The sequence below is a fragment of the Mauremys reevesii genome, linkage group 6 (assembly GCF_016161935.1).
Source record: "Mauremys reevesii isolate NIE-2019 linkage group 6, ASM1616193v1, whole genome shotgun sequence".
Lineage (NCBI taxonomy): Eukaryota > Metazoa > Chordata > Testudines > Geoemydidae > Mauremys > Mauremys reevesii.
In genome coordinates this window covers 8,967,162-8,989,647 of record NC_052628.1, presented here as the reverse complement: position 1 = coordinate 8,989,647, position 22,486 = coordinate 8,967,162, and the positions used below count along the sequence as shown (strand labels likewise).

At 40.8% G+C, this 22,486-nt stretch overlaps 1 long non-coding RNA gene across 1 annotated transcript; it reads right to left on the bottom strand.

Moving 5' to 3' along the window:
- Nucleotides 1–1,703: 1,703 nt before the first annotated feature.
- On the bottom strand, nt 1,704–12,080 carry LOC120408393. The gene is made up of 3 exons (XR_005600667.1): nt 11,973–12,080; nt 9,977–10,022; nt 1,704–1,840 (listed from the first exon to the last, which is right to left on the bottom strand). It is a non-coding gene; the product is annotated as an uncharacterized LOC120408393 (long non-coding RNA).
- Nucleotides 12,081–22,486: the final 10,406 nt, after the last annotated feature.

The following is a 22,486-nucleotide window of genomic DNA, read 5'->3' as shown; positions in this document are numbered from 1 at the left end:
TCTCTTTTCCACTGCAATTGTAGCTCTGACAATGTATTTCAACAACATGTTGAAAGAATAGCATTGCTCTTTTGGCACATTTTTTTGTAATACGTAGGACAACTGTTGCTTCGACAGTGTATTATTGCAATATTTTATCAAAACAATGGCTGCCAAGAACTTATGTCCCAAGATGGATGTTTTATATTTATTTTAAATGAGAAAAATAGAGCATGGTTTATAGGAATCTATCTGTGATACTCATATAACCACCATTATTGTAGTATCTGAGTATCTCACAATCTTTAATGCGTTTATTCTTACAACATTCCTGTAGAGCAGACATCTCCATTTTACTGATGAGGAGCTCAGGCATAGAGAGACTAATGACACCCCAAAAAACCACAAAGGAAGTTTGTGGTAGAGTGGGAATCATAGAATAAGAGAAGATTAGGGTTGGAAGAGACCTCAGAAGGTCATCTAGTCCAATCCTCTGCTCAAAGCAGGACCAACACCAACTAAATCATCCCAGCCAGAGCTTTGTTAAGCAGGGCCTTAAAAACCTATAGGGATGGAGATTCTACCACCTCCCAAGGGTTGGAAGGGACCATCTAGTCCAACCCCCTACTCAAAGCAGGACCAATCCCCAAATGGCCCTCTCAAGGATTGAACTCACAACACTAGGTTTAGCAGACCAATACTCACACCACTGAGCTATCCCTCCCCCATACTGGTAACCCATTCCAGTGCTTTACATGCTGGTTCTTCATAGCTACCTGAGAAGATTTATTTATTTATTTATTTAATGTGGCTTTAAAATATATTAATTTTTTTTAAAAATAAATGCTCCTTTCAATTCGTGGGTCCAATAATACCTGCCTCCTAGTGGTTTGGGGAAGCTTAACATGGAGTGTCATCATTGACTAAGAGGAGAAGAGTGAGGCCAACATGGAGCACTTTTGAAATTCCCACCCATAATTATTTAATATTTGTTAAGCACTTCCAGATCCTTGAACCAGAGATCTTCTATAACTACAGTATTTAAATGACTTTAAAAATATTTTTTTCCAGGGGAGTTTTTGCCATAAGGGAAAGGGATTTTTTACGTCTCTGATGGATGCCTAATGTTCAATTTCATGAAAATGACTGAAATTCTTTAAGTGACTGTAACATTGACTCATGGGCCTTTCTCTCTTTTTCAGTTTTCTTATTACAATTTTGGAAAGTGAAACGCATTTTTTTGCTACTAAGCTGTAACATACTGATGATATACATGCTACCTGGGATTGTTATTTGACATAAGCTTCTTTGACTAATCACAGCCAGGTAAAAATGAATCTATGGAGTTTTCATTGCATAAGTTTAACATCTTAAAAGCTAGTTAAAGTTTAGTAAGATATTTTTAGAACTGTCTAAATGGAAAAGAAATATTCAGCCAGATCCTCAGCTGGTGTAAATTAGCATAGCTCACAGCAGCAGAGTACCTGACACATTAATTTGTATAATCGCGTAAGTAACTTTCATCAAGGTAAATCCCAAAGTGATATAGCTTTCCTGCAGATGAGCCCCACCCAGATCGATCTCCAGCTAGGTCTTTAGAATGATACAGCTGAATGTTCAGTCTGTGTCCATCACTGGCAATTTTAGCATGCCGGCAAAGCTTTTGGTACCCATGTGATCACCAATGGTGTAGTAGCATTGCTTGGTAAACATGCTTTGTAATCCGTTAGTCTTCCAGCCTAATAATATGTCCATACCAAGAAAACCACCAAAACCAAACTAGTGCTGATGGAGTTGGTTGGTGGGTTCGTCCACAAGTATCCTCATTGCTGATTTTCTCCTGCCACTTAACATGGAGCTGCTGATGAGGATGACAGAAATTGAAAATGTCAGTATGGTGCACGTCAGCCTTTCACTGCCACACAATACAGTTGGTATAACTGTAGTCTGGTAAATGATATACCATGATGCCAAAGTGTAACATGAAGCTACTTTTCAAGGTGCTATGAATGAGAGATTCTGAGCCTTTATTTTGAATGCCTACTTTTACTGGCTACTGGATCTCTTACATTGCACCTAGTTAAAACCTGGAGTTGCAATTCTATATTTTACTGCCACTCTTGACAGCCGCCAAATGTTTCTGAATGATCTTTTCCTCTCTTTTGCAAGCCACCTCCAAAAGCTATGGATAGATGCAAAAGCGCATCTAACTGAGACTAGTGAACCACCAGAATGTCACTCACACCCTTTAAAAAACATGATCCTGGCAACCCTTCTGAACAGCATGAGCTTTTCACGTCGCTCCCTGTGCATTAACAGCTCCGGTGGTTACTTTGACAGTTTCCAGAAGAGTTGTGAGAAAGGCTGTTCTCATGAGATTCTCAGCCTGATTTCTAGACCAGAGCAATTCAGATAAGACTGGGGAAACTTCAGGTATGCCTCCAAAGATTAGGTTGCTTTTCCAAATTGAGTCTGCAGAACAATTGTGGATGGCCCATTGCTAGTTACACTTGAAATGGGCCCAGAATTCCAAGGATGTCTCAATATTCAGAAAATAAAAAGTTGGAGACAACACATAAGGTGTTTTAATCTGCAGCCAAGTCCATGGTTAAAAGATGCAGTTAAAACTTGGTGAAACAACCTTGCTTTAGACCAAACAGCCGAAGCTGCCAAAGCAAACGAAGAGAGACAAAACAAAGGGCACATCAACATAATGTACATATTGTGAGAATTTTTGAAGGTCAGTGCATGATCTTTTTACTTCTTAGTGACATATAATGCCAATATTTGTCAGTCCTTGATGAAGACCAAAGCTCACTTGGAAAAAAAAATGCATTGCATGACATTTGTTCTCAGCTCTCTACCATTGAGCAGTCTTTGTTGCTGAAACGTTCTTTGAAAATAGTTTGTAACTACAAAGAAAATTAAGGACACATGGTTTGGAGAAATTGTGGGGTTCACATGGTGTTCACTTGCAGTTAGTGATGAGTGAAACACACACAACATGTACATGGTTTTTATTTTACATGAGCACCAAAATAAGTTCAAATGCTTATCCCAACTTTTTTAGTCTGCAAAATTGGCCTGGAGACTGACTTTAAAAGGGTGTGAATTTGACTGAATTAAATTTGATTTAGGACTCAAAGGGATATTCACAGAATTTCTTTTTCTCTGCTAATCTAACTCTAGTATCTGATAATTTTTCAGCTCTAGATCCTTGTCGATAACTGACCAGCTGCAGATCCCTGTGTAGACGTACTTATTTTGCTTTAAGAGTATCTTATTTCAGTTTAGCTTAGCCCCCCTTTCCCCTCTTTTAATTGGATTAAGCTACATTGAAACTACTCATTCACTCTTAAACCAAAATAAGAATATCCGCACACAAACTTGCATCTCTTTGACTAAATCAGTTTAGCAACATACTTTTAGTTAAACTGGGTGTATTCAAGGCTTAGGAATCCATCATTTATAGTAGATCGCTTCTCAAAGAGCCAGATTTTCCATTGCTTTGCTATGCATATAGTCACACATGCTTGTTCAACCAGGATACAAAAACGCAGCCATTCTGATCTGGTAGCATTTTAAACCTCCTTTTGCAGGTATAAGTTACTATAGAAGGGATAAGTTAATGAAGAATCAGGTCCACTAACCTTAATAACTCTGCATATAAGGTAGCATAGTTGTTCTGAATGTATATTCTTCCTTTTTCATTTCTTGTTGACCTTGTCAGCTGAACTAATCAAGAAAAACAAAAAATCCCCCCTCCATCCAGTAGAGGTACAATATCAGCTGCTTGGAGATATTCAAGGAAAACTGGAAAGTTTCCAGAAGATTAAGCAGAAAGCTTATGATTTGAACCAGACTTTAAGATTTCTACCAACTCTGACAAAGAGATAAATCTTCAGCTCTTTTAGCTAAAATCAAAGCAAACAAACCAATAACTATTGTAAACAGAATTTATTATGGATTGAATAGAGCAGTAATGCTAAGGTGCAACTATGCAAAGCTGTCAGGTGAGTTGCCTTTTAGTTATGACACATGCAGCTTGGGAAACATTTACAGGCACCACTAAGACACTTGGGTTAAATGATAAGATAACTGCAAGAGCCAGTAATGTACATCAAGCCAAATCCTCTTTCCAGCATTCACAGCAAGCAGCTGAGCTGTGGGGATGTTCCACCACTGGTATTGCAGCTCCCATAATGCCCAAATCCACTTGCTTAGTTTGGATTATAATTAGTAGTGAAAAATGTAAGACATTTTATATGCCATTCCACTCCCATCCCCTCTCCTCCAAAATTACTCACCTTGGGCATGTAGGCAAGTGGAAATATGCAGTGTGTTTTGTTCTCTGTCTGTCTGTGTCTTTTTTTAGATGTGTAAAATCTCACCATATGTTAACCAAACATCACCATCTGTTTTCCAAGATAATCCCTTCACTTTACCTAAATAAGAACCTCCTGATCTGAAATAACAAATTAACGCTATTTATGGTGGTCCAAGGTAAATAGGCACCACTCCACCGATGCTGGTACCTTTACGGCACTTACCCTGGTGGTGAATTCAAATGCCAATGATTATGAAGAGGGAAAAGTGCTTTGTGGTTTTACATTTGTTTCTCATTTCGGAGTTTAGTTCATAACATAAAATCAGGCAACCAAACAGAAATTGAGAAATAAAGACACCGCTGACTTCCCTGGGAATTGCTGGCTGCTGAGCACCTTTAAAAATCGGACCATTTAGCCCTTGCTCCTGCAAGGAGGTGAGCACCTTCCATTACAATGGGAATTGACAGTGCTCAGCACCATGAAGGATCAAGCCCTTATTTAGGTGCCTGATATAGATTTAGGAGCCTAAATTAAGGCACTGAAGCTTGAAATTTTGGGCCATATGCATGTGTATAAGCAAGATTTTCAAACCTGGGTGCCACAAAATAGGTGCTTAATATGACTTTAGGCATCTATATAAAGGGACCCCAGTTTTCAGAGGTGATGAATACACAACGCCCGTTGACTTCATTCCCAGTGGCAAAGTCCTTCCTCACACTATCAGACCACTCTCTCTCTCTTTCTCTCTCTCTCTATCTCTTTTTCTCTCTCTCGCTCTTTCCCTCACCCCAGTACTTTAATCAGTATTGCAGGTCTTAAAATACAGAATTTGCCATCAAGCGGTATGAATCAATAGTCGTAAAAGAATATGGCTAAGACAGTGTTTCCGGCAATGTAGGAACACATAACGAAAAATGAATTATTGCCACTTCTGATGCAGGGACATTTTTCATTACTATTTGATATTTAATAGTCAAGCCTAATATTATGTCCAGAAACAATTTTGGTGGGTGTGCACTAAAATGTCTATGTTAGTGAAAGTGGGAGGGTTAATATCTTTTATTATACCAACTTCTGTTAGTTGAAGGAACAAGCTTTCAAGCTCCAGGGGTTGGCAACCTACGGCACGTGTGCCAAAGGTGGCACGTGAGCCGATTTTTGACGGCACGTGGGGCGGGCTGAGCTGCTCAGCCCGCCCCAGCTCTGGGGTTCCCACTGCTGGCTCCTTGCCAGTCGGTGTCCCACCGCCGGTCCCACTCAGCGCCCGCTGCCGGCCTGGGGGAAGGAACCCCAGACTGCCAGTGGGCTGAGACCCCGGCTGGCAGGAGCCCGTGGCTGAAACCCCAGAGCGGAGCTGGCAGAGATGCTCAGCCCACCCCTGAAACCCCAGAGCTGGGCGGGCTGACCCACTCAGCCCGCTGCCGCTCTGAGGTTCCAGCTGCTGGCCCCTTACCAGCTGGGGTTCCCGCTGCAGCCCCACTCACCTTGCTTCCAGCACAGGCCCCCTACCAGACAGGGTCCAGGCTTCCGGCCCTGCTCAGCTCCACTCACCTCAGCTGCCGATCTGGGGTTCTAGCTGCTGACCTCCTGCCAGCCGGTTATCAATTTATAACTCAGAAGCCTGGTGTGCAGCTTAAAGTATCTAAATACGTGCCACCAGGGCCGTCGCAAGGAAGTTTTGCGCAGTAGGTGAAACTTTCACCTTGCTCCCCCCCAACAGCCCTGCAGCAGCTCCCCCACCCGCCCTGAGGCACCCTCCCCCCCGTGGGAGCTCCCCCCCCCAGGGAGCCCTGCGGTACCTCCTCACCCCAGGTCACCTCTACTCCACGTACTCCCCGAGCATGCTGCCCCCGCTCTAATTCTCCTCCCCTCCCAGGATTGCGGCGCCAAACAGCTGATTGGTGCCGCAAGCCTGGGAGGCGGGAGAAGTGGAGCAGCGACCACGCGCTGGAACCGCTGGGCTGCCAGCGGCGCACTGACCCAGGGGAACCTCTGGGCTGCCGGCGGCGGCTCAGACTCCCTCTCCCTCCCAGCGCAGTGGCTGCTGAAACGCTTTAAAAAAATTGGGGGGGCGCCGCTTTTTGGAGCCCCCAAATCTTGGCGCCCTAGGCAACCGCCGAGTTGGCCTAAATGATAGCACCGGCCCTGCGTGCCACCAGACATTGGAAAACTCAGCATGGGCAAGGATCACACTAAACTAATAAGATCTGCATTTTAATTTAATTTTAAATAAAGCTTCTGAAACATTTTGAAAACCTTGTTTACATATAACAGTAGTTTTGTTATATATTATAGACTTATAGAGAGACCTTCTAAAAATGTTAATGTATTACCAGCACGTGAAGCCTTAAATTAGAGTGTATACATGAAGACTCGGCACACCACTGCTGAAAGGTTGTCGATCCCTGAGCTACACAGAGCTCTTCCTCAGGTCTGGAGAAGATAACCAGAACGAGTCAGCTAAATACAATATTGTTAGGCATAAGGGATTCACGCATGTTGTACCAGACCACTTAAAATGAAGGGGACAATTAACACCTCTGCGCTCCAGGGGCAAAGGAAGATTAATAGGCAACAGGGTGTGTTACAAATTGTTGTGAAGAGCCATAAAACTGTTTTTAGTTTCCAGCAGAGTTATGAATTTAAGTTCCCAGGCTTGTCTTTTGAAGATGTTCTGCAGGTTTCCTTTGAGGACTGAGAGGTTAGATATGGAGTGATCACTTTGTAAAAAGTGTTCACCCACTGGTGATAGGGTGTTTTTGTCTTTTATGATGTTTCTATGTGAGTTCATTCGTGAGCGTCGTTATTCTCTGCTTTCACCCATATAGTTGGTGTTGTGGTATTTGATGCACTGGATGAGGACACAATATGTTGTGATAGGCATGTGTAGAACCCATGGATCTAGAAAGGTGTGTTGAGGGGGTTGTAACAGTGGAGATGCATCTGAAGGTTTTGCATCTGTTGTTCTGGCAGGATCTAGTGCTGCTTGGAGTTGGTATCTCCTGGCTGTGGGGAGCTTGCGTCTTGTGATGGCCTTGGTGATGTTGAAGAGGCCAGAAGAGGGGCCTTGGAAAAGATTGCTTTCAGGATGTGGTCCCTGTCAAGTATGGATTGTAATTGTATGATAGACAAAGTGACATGCGTGGTGGTGATAATGATGGTGGTGGTGGTCATTAGTTCCCCATGAGATATTATCATTTACATCTTTTGAGAGGCCACGAGATTCCAGGTGTTTTATTATTTCCATTAAATATCACTCACAAGTGTGCTAACGTGCAAATGACTGGTACCACTTGCAGCTGCTATTGGTTGCCCCCTGCTTTATCTATCCGTCGTCACAATTTTGCTTTCAACCTTTGAAACCAAGCAGAGTTGTTCATCACCTCTCAGACGCCACCCTTGTGTAATCACACTGATAGAAGGCTATGCAATCAAAGTGACAGTTTGATGGTGATTTGCATCATCCCTGACTCATTACTGTGTGCAGCATTTGGCATGCCAATCAATGGAAAATGATGTGCAGTCCCTTGAAAAAATGACAGTAATCCATTTTCCACCCATTGGCAAGAGGTCTCCTTGACAGACTAACAAGTTAGGTCCAAAGCCAACTATTATTTGGCAGGTGTCTTGCTGCGCTGCCATTTTGCAAACCCAAGAGGCATTTATCAAAGTGGTAATATTTTGTTTTCTGTCATAATGAGCATACTTTTCCATGTCTATATTTGCCTTCATCTAAATAATGTAAGTGGAGGGGTGTTGCTTAGGGTGACCAGATGTCCCAATTTAGAATCATAGAGTTGGAAGGGACCTCAGGAGATCATCTAGTCCAACCCTTGGCTCAGAGCAGGACTAATCCCCAGACAAAGTTCTACCACTGTTCCCTAACTGGGCCCCTTAAGGATTGAACTCATAACCCTAGGTTTAAGGGACCAATGCTCAAACTACTGAGCTATCCCACCCTGAGGGGCAAGCCTCATTTTTTGGTCTTTTTCTTATAAAGGCTCCTATTACCCCCAACCCCCGTCTCGATTTTTCACATGTGCTGTCTGCCTAGTGTTACTTGTCCACATATTTGATTGTGTCATATTGTCAAACATGCACTAAAAACCACTTCCAATTAATAACATCTTCAGTGTCATCAGTGACCACTTTACAATATCCTCATGAAGTTTCCAGCATAATTTTGTTCATCCTTCAGTAAAAAGCCTTTGTACAAGTTCATGGTGCTTGTTTGGGAAATCATTGTACATCTGCAATATATCTTCATTCAAAGCCTGCTCATCTAATTTAGCAATCTATCCCTATTCAGTGATGTTTATGCTTAAATGCTTTCCTGAACTGCGTCTGCAGAGTTTGATTTTCAAGCACAACCAGGATTGCCCTAACTTTGACCCAACTAAAGTCAATGGTAAGACTCCCATTGAATTTGCTGATTAGGCCAGTGCTGTGTGCTTTTGAAAGTTCCACCCATAGTGCCTGATTCAACTCCCAGTGGAATCAATGATACTCTTAGCATGGACTTCAACATGTGTTGCATGGAGCCCACCTTACAGCAAAAACGTTGCAACTTTTTGTTATCAACTGTAAATGTAACTCTGCTGGGTTCAGCTCTGAACATAGGTTTCATGCTAAATATTCTGAAGAACTTTGTTGAAAATGGTAATCAATAGTTTTGCTCTCCCTAGAAGGGAAGGCTAGCTCAGTGGTTTGGCCTGCTAAACCCAGGGTTGTGAGTTCAATCCTTGAGGGGACCATTTAGGGATCTGGGTCAAAAATCTGTCTGGGGATTGGTCCTGCTTTGAGCAAGGGGTTGGACTAGATGACCTCCTGAGGTCCCTTCCAATGCTGATATTCTAAGGAATGAAACCGAGCTTCCCGAATTCATTACAAAACTTTGTTCTAGAGGTCATGGTATATATCACACAATACCCCTTCTAGATCCCTGATTGATTTAGCCTAATGCATGTGATCACAAACATCAACCATGCCACTTTGGGCTTGTATTCTTGTTGAGAAAGAATCCCTTGAGATGACTTCTAAAATCTTAGTTTCCAGTAGCACAAACATATTAAAAAATTGTTTAAGCTGTCACACACAGAACCCTTTGTTTTGAAATCTCTTTAAGAAAAGAATTAATGAAAGACACAATATAAATTGTAAGTATAAAGTTATTATAACATGTGCTTGATTGTTAAGACTGGAAGACTGTTCCCCCATTTATAATCTCTTATTTTAATTTGATCACAATTTTCTGAGGTTTTCTGAGATGCAATTTTCTAGGACTGGACTCTTTTTTTAAAGTAAACACTTTCGGCCAATTTTGCAGAATAAGCGGGTGAGAGGGAAAACATACTTTCCCCAATTGTAGAACTTTATTGCCACATTATTTTCCCACACAAATAGCACAAAATAGTCTGAATTTTGCATTTGAAACTTGGCATAAAACTAAATTATCCTTGTGGAAAAGAACAGCGGCAACTAAATTTGAAACAGAAAAAACTGGTGTAACATAATAAGGAACATTTGAAAATTAAGTATTAGAACAGTGTGAAATGAGCCTAAATAGCAGATAATTTTCACTAAATCTGAGATGAATATTATTTGTATTACCATAGCGCATACAGGCCTCAACCAATTTGAGAGCCTGTTTTGCTAGGTGCTATACTTACACATGGCAAGAGAAAGTTGGCGCCTCAAAAATCTTACGGTCTAAACCTACAAGACAGAGAATGGGAAGAAGAACGTAATTATTATCCCCATTTTATCAATGGGAAATGCAGGCCTAGAGTATATGTGATTTACCCAAGGTCACACAGGAAATCTATGGCTGAGTCATGAACTGAGCCTCTATATACTGAGTCCCAAGGCAGCATCTCAACCACAGAACCACCCTTCATCGTGGGAGGTTTGGAACTCCATCCTTCATATACAGCCCCAGCACAAAATTTGATTTTTTTAAAGGTTCTTTCTATTCCATCCTATTCAGGGTTTTGTTTTGAACTCATCCCTGTGGCAACTCAGTATTGACTCACGTCTGGGCTTAGATACAAAATGTATCACACCATCCTTGATCCAACCTGAATGTTTTTTGTAATCTCCACTACTAAATGATTGTTATTTAGGACAAAAATGAGGGGCAGTGTTTATTGGACAAATGATATTAATTAAAGCGGTGTGTCTCCCCAGAATAAGGTGAGTAGACAGCAAATGTGAAAAATCAGGACGGGAGTGGGGGGTAATAGGAACCTATATAAGAAAGAGACCCACAAATTGGGACTGTCCCTATAAAATCAGGACATCTGGTCACCCTATCCCATAATGTCACACAGCTCTGAATTTCATGCAGCTGTAAAGAAGACATAACACTAATTTAGTGTTGTGCTGTCCCTTCTATCATTTGGTCATTACAAAAAACTTCTATGTGCCTTTGGGAAATGGGAGGAAAACTATATTAAAATTCTTTGCATTGTCCAATATGTATTCAGAGATTTATCATCTACCTTCATATTTTTGGATACATTTGCCAGTGCCTTTTTCTTTGTCAAGGTCTGAATAGCAAAGGCACAGACAGCAATGGAATGTTCAAGGGCAGAATCTACACAATTCTATCCTGTTTATTAGAAAGCTGGGGGTTGTATTATAAACGGTTTCATACATTTAGTCTGAACATTTTTTTTATTGTCATGTGTGAGCTCCCATTGTTTTCCCAATATAAAAGGGCATCGATGAGCTTGAATCCTCTTAATCCAACACTTTAGAATTCTACCATTCTTGCATTTATGTCTGGTTTTATATAAAGGATAATAAATGGTGACAAATGAATTACAAGGTTGTAAATCAATTGAGTGCTTCAGCTGATATCCATCTCAGGGTCATTGCTGAGCTGCTGTGTTAACAGAATGTGGCTGGAAATGTGGAATGTTGTGCCTACAGAGAATCCAAATTTTGCACCATCAGCCTTGCTGAATTTTCATAGGATATCCGACAACTGCAGATTTATTGGCTATTAATGTTTGGGAATGATAATCTTACAGGTGAAACTGATTGTATGGTGATGGCGTGAACGTTCATCTACATTCCCAGTGCTTTAAAACTATACCTGTCCTTAGGGAAGGGTTTTTCCCAGGATAATTCAGTGGAATTCACCTCCCAGGAAAGATGGAATTTTAAAGTGCCAATAATGTAAATCGAACCCAAACTTTACCACTGATTTTAAAAAGCTATATATTTAGGCATCTATACCTCTTTATGAATCCTCACATCCCGTTCTGAATATAAATATGCTAATGGTTAACCAACTCAGAGCAACAAGAAGGGAAGCATATCCTATCCAATAGAAACTTAAGAGTTAAGGTTATTCAGGTGTCTCAACTATGTTTAAAAACCATCATGTAATGGTTTGCATATGCATTCCCAGACCTTAACATGTCTGTTTTCCTTTTAACTCTGAATTATCTGGATTTATAACAAGAGCCATACTCCTAGACCACTTTGTCACAGCAGCTCACCATGCCTCAGTTTCCCCATCTGTACAAGTGGTAGCACCACGCTTGCCTGGTGGTGTTGTGCGAAGCAATTTGGTTCATCAAAGTGCTTTGAACTTATCACATGAACATGGCTGTAAAAGTGCAAAATATTATTAACATGAAAAGACTTTTAATTTACCCTCAAATGAGATGATCTCTCTAACTCGCATTCAATTACATCCTGATGGATAGAGCTCCTTTTCTCATCCCTATCTCTGGCTCCTCATTGCTCTGTATCAAAATCGACTCTCATTCTTTACTGTGAAGCTTTAAAAATAAGCTGGGGAGTCATAAAAACTCTCTCTTCGCAGATTCAATAGGCAGCCTAATAGAAAACAATTATCTGGAACAATAAAAAAGATCCAATAGCACTGGGACATTAATATTTGTATCAAAAGAATGAACTTCATAATTGTAAAGTCCTGTGCAAGTGAACAGACCAGAGTGTTTGCTGCCTCCATTTTGCATTCGCATTATGCCGTCAGCCAAAGATCTGAAAGTGTCTTTCGACACAAACTCCCTTTCAAGTCCAGACAGCAACAAAGAAGAGGAATGGCTTACTAACTACCCTCTGTGGTTTCAATGTACCTCACTTTCCATCACACATTCTTAACAAAACAAAAGAAAACCTTCTGATAAAAATATCTCCCCATTTCATAATGTAAAATACAAGCAATTTTATCAGCATTAACACTGATTGGCTTCCATTAGCCTCTTGCCTTCTAATAAAATTTATGATACCTTTCAGTAGCACAATTTTATAGAAAGTGAAGTGATTACACCCTGCTTAGATATCTCTGCAGCATCTATTCCAACAATAATGCAGTAATTTTATGCATGAAATAGCACAATTGGCATAAATAGTTATAATACTGAGTGCTGTCTAAGGAACCTGGCTGCTGGAAAATTAGAAAGAGCTTCACACTTTTGAAACAGGTAATTAGGATTTCTCTCCATGCTCATAGGAGGCAGACTGGAGTTTCATTTGATATGTCATTAAAATATATGTGTTAAAAATAAATGTTGGATTTAAAGCTGCATACGTTATGAAAATTAAAGGCACAGTGCTGCTACAAAGGGCACAGCACAATGGGCCTTTAAAGTTCTAATTTTGGCTCTGCTAAAAGTTTTAGCACTTTCTGACAGATAAAGGTTTCCAAAGAGTCTGATTCAGCAACAACTGTAGATGGCTGTTGCAGCAGGATGGAGCTTTTTGGTGGAGAATTATGCCCCCAAAACTAGTTACTTATTTTAATTTGTAACTGCTCAGGAAAGTGAAGGACTAAAGGCATAGGTACCTCTTTCCTGACCTGTAATGCTACAAAACAGTTATTGCTCCATCCTAATCAGCAGCATCCAATTGACCTTCCATTCCTGTGTTCTCTCACACAGCTCTACCAATGCACCACACTTCCAGCCTAGTAAAATCCAGTTTTGGCCACCCCTTTCAAGGAAAGGGTTTCTGGTCTTTATGTATTGTGTGGTGACTTGCATGGATAAGGATTGTAATGACAAAACTAAACTCATTTTCACCTCCTACCTAGGTCAGTGGTGAACTCTAGTTTCCTAAAAGGAAAGGCTAGCTAGCATATGAATCCTCCATTCCACCACATTTCATATTCCATCCAAGTTATTTCTTTAAGGATTTAAGACATGACGAACAGAGCCATAAAACCCACACTTCTTCAGCTGTCTTCATAATACATGGGCATTGCGTGAATTTTATACTCTTTATGTGCTCCCTAAACTGAAATCAGTCCTTTTATGCAGGGTGCTTTATGGGCAGGCTTTAGCAAGGCACTCAATAAGAAGTGAACTGGAGACAGGAGGAATACCTGTTTGGTTTTGTGATGGCACAAATCACGTAGCTAGAATTCAGTAACAACAAGGTGGTTTTTTTTAAAGACTATTCTACGAGCTGCACCTTGGGCACGTTTTCCAACGATGTGGGGGAAAAAGGAGAAGAAAAGCCAAATCAAACTGGTATTCTAGCTGCACTTTGTATCTATCACTCTCATGATCTTCTTCTGACAATTGTGACATATGACTCCAGTAGAGGGAACTGTGTAGCCTATTCCAGAGTGTAATCATTTGTTGAGATACACTGCTGATCAATTTTTTTTTATCATAACATGTTCATGATGAAACAAGGGTTTTTGTCAAAATCAAATTTTTTCAAAGGGAAATGTCAATTTCAACCTTTTTTCCCCCAGTTTTTCAACTGATGCATTTGAAAAAGAAACATTTAATTTTGAATCAACATTTTGGAATTGAATTTCTTGTGTGGAATTTTCATTCCATAATACAATTGGATATTTTGACTTTTCATCCTGTTTTGGATGAAAACAAATGGCAAAACATTGGAATTTCCTATGGGATGGAAATTCTCTTTTCCAAACAGCTGTACTTAGATACTGTGGGTGTCAAAGTTCAGGGCAAGGTACCTGTATTCCCTCTCTATGGTCCACCAATGGCATCCACTCTGGGGCTTCCAGTTCCCCAGCTGTCACCTTTCTTGAGTGGAAACATGCATCGCTCTCCTTCCTGGCCGGGGTATTTTCAGGTTGCAAATTTCCCTGGCTATACTGTGAATTCCCCAGCAGGTCAGACTTCCATGGTTATCGGTACTGGCTATCGTTGTGCCAGCAAATATCTGACAAGACGCTGTGACAGTTAGGTAGTACATAAAAGCCATGCCAAATACCACACTGCTACTCCACCATGACCTCCCCCCACGGTACATATGGATAGTTCTAAACCATATTGTGGAAGTAGAGAAAGAACTGACAGGGATTTGAAGGGGATTTCATATTCAAACAGTCTCCTTATGTGAGCAAGAGTCAGGCTATCTGTAACCCTAATAACACAAGATTTGATGAAGTGAGGAGTGTGTGAGGCGAATGGGAAAGAACTGTGTGAGCAGTTGTTGTGACCTTGTGTTAGATAAGTCTGGCTGCATCTACTGATGACATGTCTTCTCCCCAGCTTGTTGACATTTCTAAATGTATATCGTTCTTTTTCTTGCCAAACTTCTCATGCTACCACTTACAGAAACTCTCCAGCATTTTCCCCCCATGATGCCCAATATACATATCTGCTGGAGTCTCATGAAGCAGAACAAGCTTAGTCACTCAAAGAGTCACTTGAATTCCAAGGCTCTTGTGCTGGAAAAGGTTAAAAACAATATTTAAGATGGTTAAAATAAATCACCTGGCAGCATCTGCTCCATGATACGATATCCACACCTGACATGGAAGATGTGCGTACTTACTCCATATATGGAAATTGAGGGACTCGCCTAAATGCAACTATACAAAAAGAAGACGACTCTTTAAGCAGTCAAATTGTGACTATTAAGCTACCACCCACCTCTTTCTAAGGAAGCACATTTATGCTTAAAGTAAAACCATTATAGAGAAAACATTAAAAAAAAAACCCTATAAAGGAACCTTCACACGTGCTAAGAAGCTCGCCAGAGATCACCCCGACTCCAACAAGGGCTCTGGCCAGTGAACAGTCCTTCAAGGGGTTTTCTGGTGGTTGCAAATTCATAATGGTTGCAGCTCAGAATAAGCACACTCCTGAATCTGTGAGTCACTCCTTTATACCATTTGACTCTTTGATTTTTCCCCATGTAAAAGGTGATCAGCAGACAAAGGTCCCCTCCTCAGGACAAAGCTTCTAATGGCGGAAATTCTTGCACAAGTGGAGGGGTTACATTTGCGTACATCTCCCCCTAGAGATTTCAAATAGTCCTTTGAAGCTCATAACACTGGCCCCTAGAGACATTAAATACAATCCCACAATAACACATACATGTGCCAGCAATGCCCCTCTGCCATATACATTGGCCAAATTGGACAGTCTCTGTGCAAAAGAATAAATGGACACAAATCTGACATCAGGAATCATAACGTTCAAAAACCAGTGGGAGAACATTTCATCCTCTCTAACCACTCAGTGACAGACTTGAAGGTGGCAATTTTACAACAAAAAAAACCAAAACCAGACTCCAAAGAGAGACTGATGAACTCGAATTAATATTCAAATTAGATACAATTAAATTAGGTTTGAACAGAGACTGGGAATGGTTGGGCCATTAGACTAGTTGAATCTATTTCCCCATGTTAAATATCCTTACACTTTCTATAGGTCATCTCGATTATCACTTCGAAATTTTTTTTTTCTCCTGCTGATGATAGGTCATCTCAATTGATTGGCCTCATACAGTTGGTATAGGTACTTCCACCTTTTCATGTTCTCTGTATGTATAAATATCTTCTTGCTGTATGTTCCAGTCTATGCATCCGATGAAGTGGGCCGTAGCCCACAAAAGCTTATGCTCAAATAAATGTGTTAGTCTCTAAGGTGCCACAAGGACTCCTGTTCTTTTTGTGGATACAGACTAACAGGGCTGCTACTCTGAAACATACATATTTGCATTTTTAATACAACGAACTCCCAAGATACTCAAACTTAACTCGATAAGGTGACATTCAGTAAGGTTTGTCCAGGATATTACAGGAAATTTCCTCACCTGTCAAGTGGATAAAATAGAAAGCAAGTGTGCAGGAAGCCCAGTAACTTTCGATTGAGGAAAACCAGAAAAGGAGCACCTCCTGTTTATTTTTAGTATGGGGCTAGATGGGATACCTGTACTCACATTGAGTAGTAACTGAGGCCCTGATCCTGCAGGAAGAACACCACTATGCCTGCACAGAGCCCCACAGACGTTTATTGGGTGTCCACATGTCTTAGACATCTTTGAAAATCTTTCCTCACAATTACGATGAGGATGCATTACATTTTGTGAAACTTTAACAAAGTATGTGTGAGAAAGATTCTGGGTTGTGAAATAGCTAGAAGAAGATTCTTTCAAGAAATTATATTTTTGTCAATATCGCAGACCTCCAATTACAATGTAGGAATCCAACGATGAAATTGCTGCTCTAATAAGCGGGGAAGATTTCTTTCTCTCTTTTTAAAATTGAGTTATGAAGCAAGATGTGAAATACCCCTTATCCCCTCAGGTAAATCCTGGCCATTCTGGAGTCACTGGGAGTTTTGCCATTGATGTCAGTGGAGGCAGGATTTCACCCTGAATGTAGATACAGTTTAACACCTTTACAGTCATGTTAACCTGTGCTAGCTAGCTGTGTTGTAACCTAGGGGGACTTGAGAATGATCTTTCTTTCAAGGTATGTGCTCACTTGCTCCATCTCCATTGGCAAAACAAACAACCAAGCCTACAATGACTGTAATTCAATTATGACTTAGCCCTGCAAAAACAAAGCCAATTTCTCATGCTTCAGAGCTCCGCTTTTGTGAAGTTGCAAGGTGCATTTCAATTGACTGATGTAGAAGAAATGTTACTTAAGTCTGCAAAAGTCTCTAGTGTAGACAAGGTCGGCTTTTCAGGCAGGAAAACTTTTTAGGTGAAGAAAAGAAAACAATCACATACCAGTATTTCATACTGAACAAGGAGAAAATATCCTCTAACAAAACTATGAGCAGTGGGAAAGAGAAATAAAACATAGCAAAGAATCCTGTGGCACCTTATAGACTAACAGATGTTTTGCAGCATGAGCTTTCGTGGGTGAATACCCACTTCGTCGGATGCAAGTAGTGGAAATTTCCAGGGGCAGGTATATATATGCAAGCAAGAAGCAAGCTAGAGATAATGAGGTTAGTTCGATCAGGGAGGATGAGGCCCTGTTCTAGCAGTTGAGGTGTGAAAACCAAAGGAGGAGAAACTGGTTCTGTAGTTGGCAAGCCATTCACAGACTAACACGGCTACCCTTCTGATAAATAAAACATAATTACTTTATCATCAAGATTTAAAATCTTAAATACAAGAATTAAATACACCTGGGACAAAATTATAACTAGTATGATTGAAATCAACAAGAAATCTGCTTCAGCCTCCATTAAGGGGATTTAGTCCTTTCCTAGCAGTAGTAGTCAAGATATTTGGGGAACATCCTCCTGGATGAGCATAATTTGAAAGATAACCAGTACCGTGGTTAAGCCCTCCAGACAGGAAGTGTATGGCTATGTCTACACAGCGAATAGCGTAGCTGAAGTCAGCATATCTTAGGTCAATTTACCTGGCCGTGAGGACAGTGGTGAGTTGACTGCTGCCGCTCCCCCGTCGACTCCACTTCCGCCTCTCACCACGATGGAGTTCCGGAGTCAACGGCAGAGCAATCAGGGATCGATTTTATCCCCAATAGATTGATCACTACCCGCCGATCTGGCAGGTAGTGTCGACATACCCTGTGTGTGTGTCTGTGCTTGTGTGTGCACGTGCATGTTAGGGTGTGGGAATGGGAACTAACCTATACAGTGAGAAGCAATCGACTTGTCAAAATTGGAGTGAACTCTCTTAAGAATATTAGAGTAAAAGTACCTTCCCCTCTCGGTTGATTGCACTTTCTTGGTACATGTGGTATTTTAATATTACGGCAGTAATTCTCCAGTCATCCAGAGAGTTTTCTAGGAAATGCAGGGAAAATAGGTCCTGAATTTCTCACGTTAAAAAAAGCCAAAATGTCTTTAAAAAGTAAAAGGAATAATAATAATAATAATTTTAAAAAGTTCAGATTTCTATTACACTACACAAAGAGGCAATTTTTAGGCCAACTTTAAATGCCAAACCCTGCTAGTACTTGTTAATTAATTAGTAATGATTCACTGTCTTTAAAGTTATGTCCTTTCTTTTATGTCCCCTCTATATTTATCCTTTGATCTCTCATTGCCTTTTTCTCTCAGATATAGTGCCTTCAACAGTGAGTCACTTCATTGCTGGCTTGTGTAGAACGGCCTGAAATGTTCAGAAAGTCTCAGGTAGCAGCCTGGTGGTGCAGTCTCCACGGATTGTCTTGGAGTGAGATAAGGTTTTCTCTAGGTGTTGCTCCAAACACTCTCACTCTTGTCTACTTGGGAGAGTGCCAGTCTTGCACTTAATGCACACTACCTTTTGGTTACATGCCAGCAAGAGAATATACTAGAGCTTCCTGAATTATTCCTGGACAATAAGTTATTCAACAGATTTAGATCTTGTTCCTGTGCCATTCCAGATGACTACGAATGTACTAGTTATTCATAAGTATTTACCAAATAGCTTACCCAAATTGATTGCTGCCTATGGATAGTTGAATTATCCATTTCAGCTCTTCAGCTGAACATTTTCAGTTTTATTATTCTTTAACTGTGTTGTGTCACTTAAATTATATATTCCATGACTGGATGACTGAAAAGTTCTTCTATCATCTCCTTAAGTGGAGAAGTGAAACGTTTTAAATGGGAGACTAACAAATAACCAGTAGCAGCCAGCAAATTGAGAAGAAAGGTGTGTTTGTGGCTAAGGGACTAGACTGGGGATGAGGGTTCTCAGCTCTATCTCAGGCTTCTTTTGGGGCCCTGGGCAAGTCATTTAATCTCTCCGGGTATCAATTTCCCATCTGTAAATGGAGGTGCTCATAGCCCAGTATGACCACCTGCATTTACAGATAGGAAATTGATGCTCAGAGAGATGCTACTTCAAAGGGTTCCATCATTGATGCTTGTGGAGAGCTCAGCCACTGTGGAGACAGGCACCATAGAAAAGCCTATAAACAATGTTCAGGTGACTAATCATTAGTGTGAAACACTAGAGCTGGTTGGAAAATGTTGGGGGAACTTTGTAAATCAGAAACTGCTGTTTTGCCAAAACAAACGTTTAAAGGAGACACATTGATTTCAACCACATTTCTGACTGGGAGGTTTCTGAGGTATAGGGTGGACTCTCTGGTCAATTCCAGAGAGAGAAAAATTGAAAACATGACCTTTTCAATCCTCAAATGGATGTTCTGACACAATCCCATTTCAAAAGGTTGGGGGTTTATTCCAATGCGGAATGAAAACAAATTTTGAAACCTTGAAAGCTTTCACCAAACAGAATTGTCATCCTCTGGACATCTCAGGTAAAAACATACAGAACTTTTGAGATTCACAAAAAAATTCACAGTTAAATTGTCTTGTGTGGGAAAAAGAGGAATTGTGTGACATTGTGAATAAAAGAGAATGGAAAGATACAGGATTATTCCTGTAAATATTCAAAAAAACTCACCGTCCTATTTGACCTGTTCTTGGTGTCCAATTTTATGTACCATGCTGCCAATAAGTGCTTTAAGTAGAGAATATTTTTTGATAACTGTTTAAAGGGCAAAGTAATCTGAACTAGAACTTTAAAAGAAACAGAAGTAGAGATAACAAGATAATTGTTGGCTCATTAGCTTAATTTTAGATAGTATTGCAAACAGAAAAGTTGTGATCTATAATGAGGTAAATTTCACCCTTAAAAGAATCATAACTTTGGACTAAGGATGGATTTACCCCAGATCCCTGCAGTGGAAATTTTTGGGTGGATATTAAAATCTAAACATACACCCCTTATCTTTAGGTCAACGGGGCAGCATATGGATGCTGCGGTCTATTTACATGGTACTGGAGCCTTAACTGGATCACTCCTATCTCTGGGCTCAGTCAGAACCTCATATCTGAAAACACCCAACTCGGGACAGGGTAGGGGCCTAGTTTGAAATTCAGATTCATTTTGAGTGCATCTTTTGTCCTTCCCTGTTTAAAAGTGTTGTCTCCTCTGTCTTCCGCAGCTAGAAGGCTAATCTGGCGTATGTCTGAGTCAACTCTCTTGTTTTCTTTCCACTCCCCTTGTTACTTGCCAGGCATTCCATACTATGTACATAAATTAAACACACACTCAGGGTGTCCTAAAGAGCTTTTCAAAATAATGTCTGAGATACCAGTGGGGGTACTGTCTGTGTCAGTAATAGACACAGCTCTGCAATAGAGCTCACACGCAGGCCTGGAAATGAAAAAGGAACTAGAGCAGGTTGCTGGCCATCTGAATTTAACTTGCTGAGTTATTTCCCTAGATAGAGTCTTCAGTCACAGGCTGGCAGATGCCTCAAGCACTGCCAGAAAAGTCGTACCACTTTATTAGCATAACTAATGCCGCTGAAGAGGATCTGCTGATATGGAAATCATTCAGCTTCATATGAAATTTCAACAGGGTGTCATTTAGACACTACAGCCCGCAGCACTTCAGAGAATGGCTACCTGCAGCGGCTGTCCTCTCAGATCCAAGGAGGGCAGTAAAATGAACCCCCTGATCGCTCTATCCCTCCTTATGGTCACTGTTCATCACATTTAAAGACAAACAGAAACAAGAATGCAAAATGGCTGGATTTGCTTCCAAGGCCAAAAGAAAGCAAAAAACACAGACCAGAATGATGTCTGATAAACTGCTCATCAAAGTCAAAAGGAACAGTGCTAGAAAGATGTCTCCACTTTTAAGATGTTCTGCTAGATCAGCAATAGCCATGTAGTAGAATAGAATTCCTAAAAGTTTGTGCTTGTCACCTGCAATTTTTTTCTGCAACTGAGTCAGATTAGTGGCATCAACTGTATTGGAGCAGAACATAGGAGCTTACCATATCGCATCAGCCCAATAGGTCATCCAGACTGGTAACCTCTCTTCAACAGCAGCTAATGTCAGACACTGCAGAGGAAAGTTTAGAGCTCTCAGAATAATCCTAATTGTGACAGATTGGGGTGTTCCTGACCCCAGCTTCTGATCAGTTTATGCCCTGAAGCGTGAGGATGCACCGTGCTTGTAATTGTTATCCCAGCTAGCACAACTGCAGATGCTCTTATTATTCATTCTGAAACATGCTAAGCCTCCCTCATTCAATCCGCAGATGCTTTATGCTGATGCCTTGGGCAGAGAGTGTTTGCATTTCCAAGGGGGCATCGTACAGAGAGAGAGAGAGAGAGAGATCCAAATCAATGGATGCAGTCTCAGTTTACAAGGAGCCATAGCTTCAAAGTTTCACTTACAGTAACAAGCACATTCATTTCTTTCTGGATAATAAGGCAGTGGTTGAAACAGACAAGCAAGCAGTCAAAAAATCCCAGACAGTAATGAGGTCTATGAGGGGTTCTCAATTAAGAGATAATACATGTTTTAAGTTGGGCTATTTGCTGCTAGGTTGTAGCATGTTTCATTTCCAGAGTGGCAACAATTCCATCCACTTGATCAGGCTAGCAACCCAAGCTGAATCCCATACTGGGAAATAGTGCATTTGCTCAGTCCCATGTCAGCTACTTGCTTCCACTTTTACTGCTCTGACATCTCTTCATGCAGGGCCTGCTTGTTTGTTTTAATCAGCATGAAGGTGTTAAGGATTCTCTTTATCTTCACCATTCACACATGCTAGTGCTTTTATTGTTCTGGGCCACCCTTTGGGATGACTCACCAGAACGCCAATATCTACATTTAATCTGAGGAACTCAGGAACTCATTGCCACAGAATATTAGGCCACAAGTTCAGCAGGACTTTAAGAAGTATGGGATATTTATATGGAAAAGGTGAGTTTAAAATAAATAGCTTGGAAAGGCATAAGTCAACCTCTAACAGATGGGGTTCCAGAGGGGTTGGTGAGTCCATAATTGCCTGCTTCAGATTTTCTTGCACCTTCTTCTGAAGTATCTGGTACTAACCACTGTCGGAAAGAGAATCGTGGATGAGATAGACCACAGGTTTGACCTGATATGACAATACTTCTGCTCCTAGCTATTGATTGTGGATT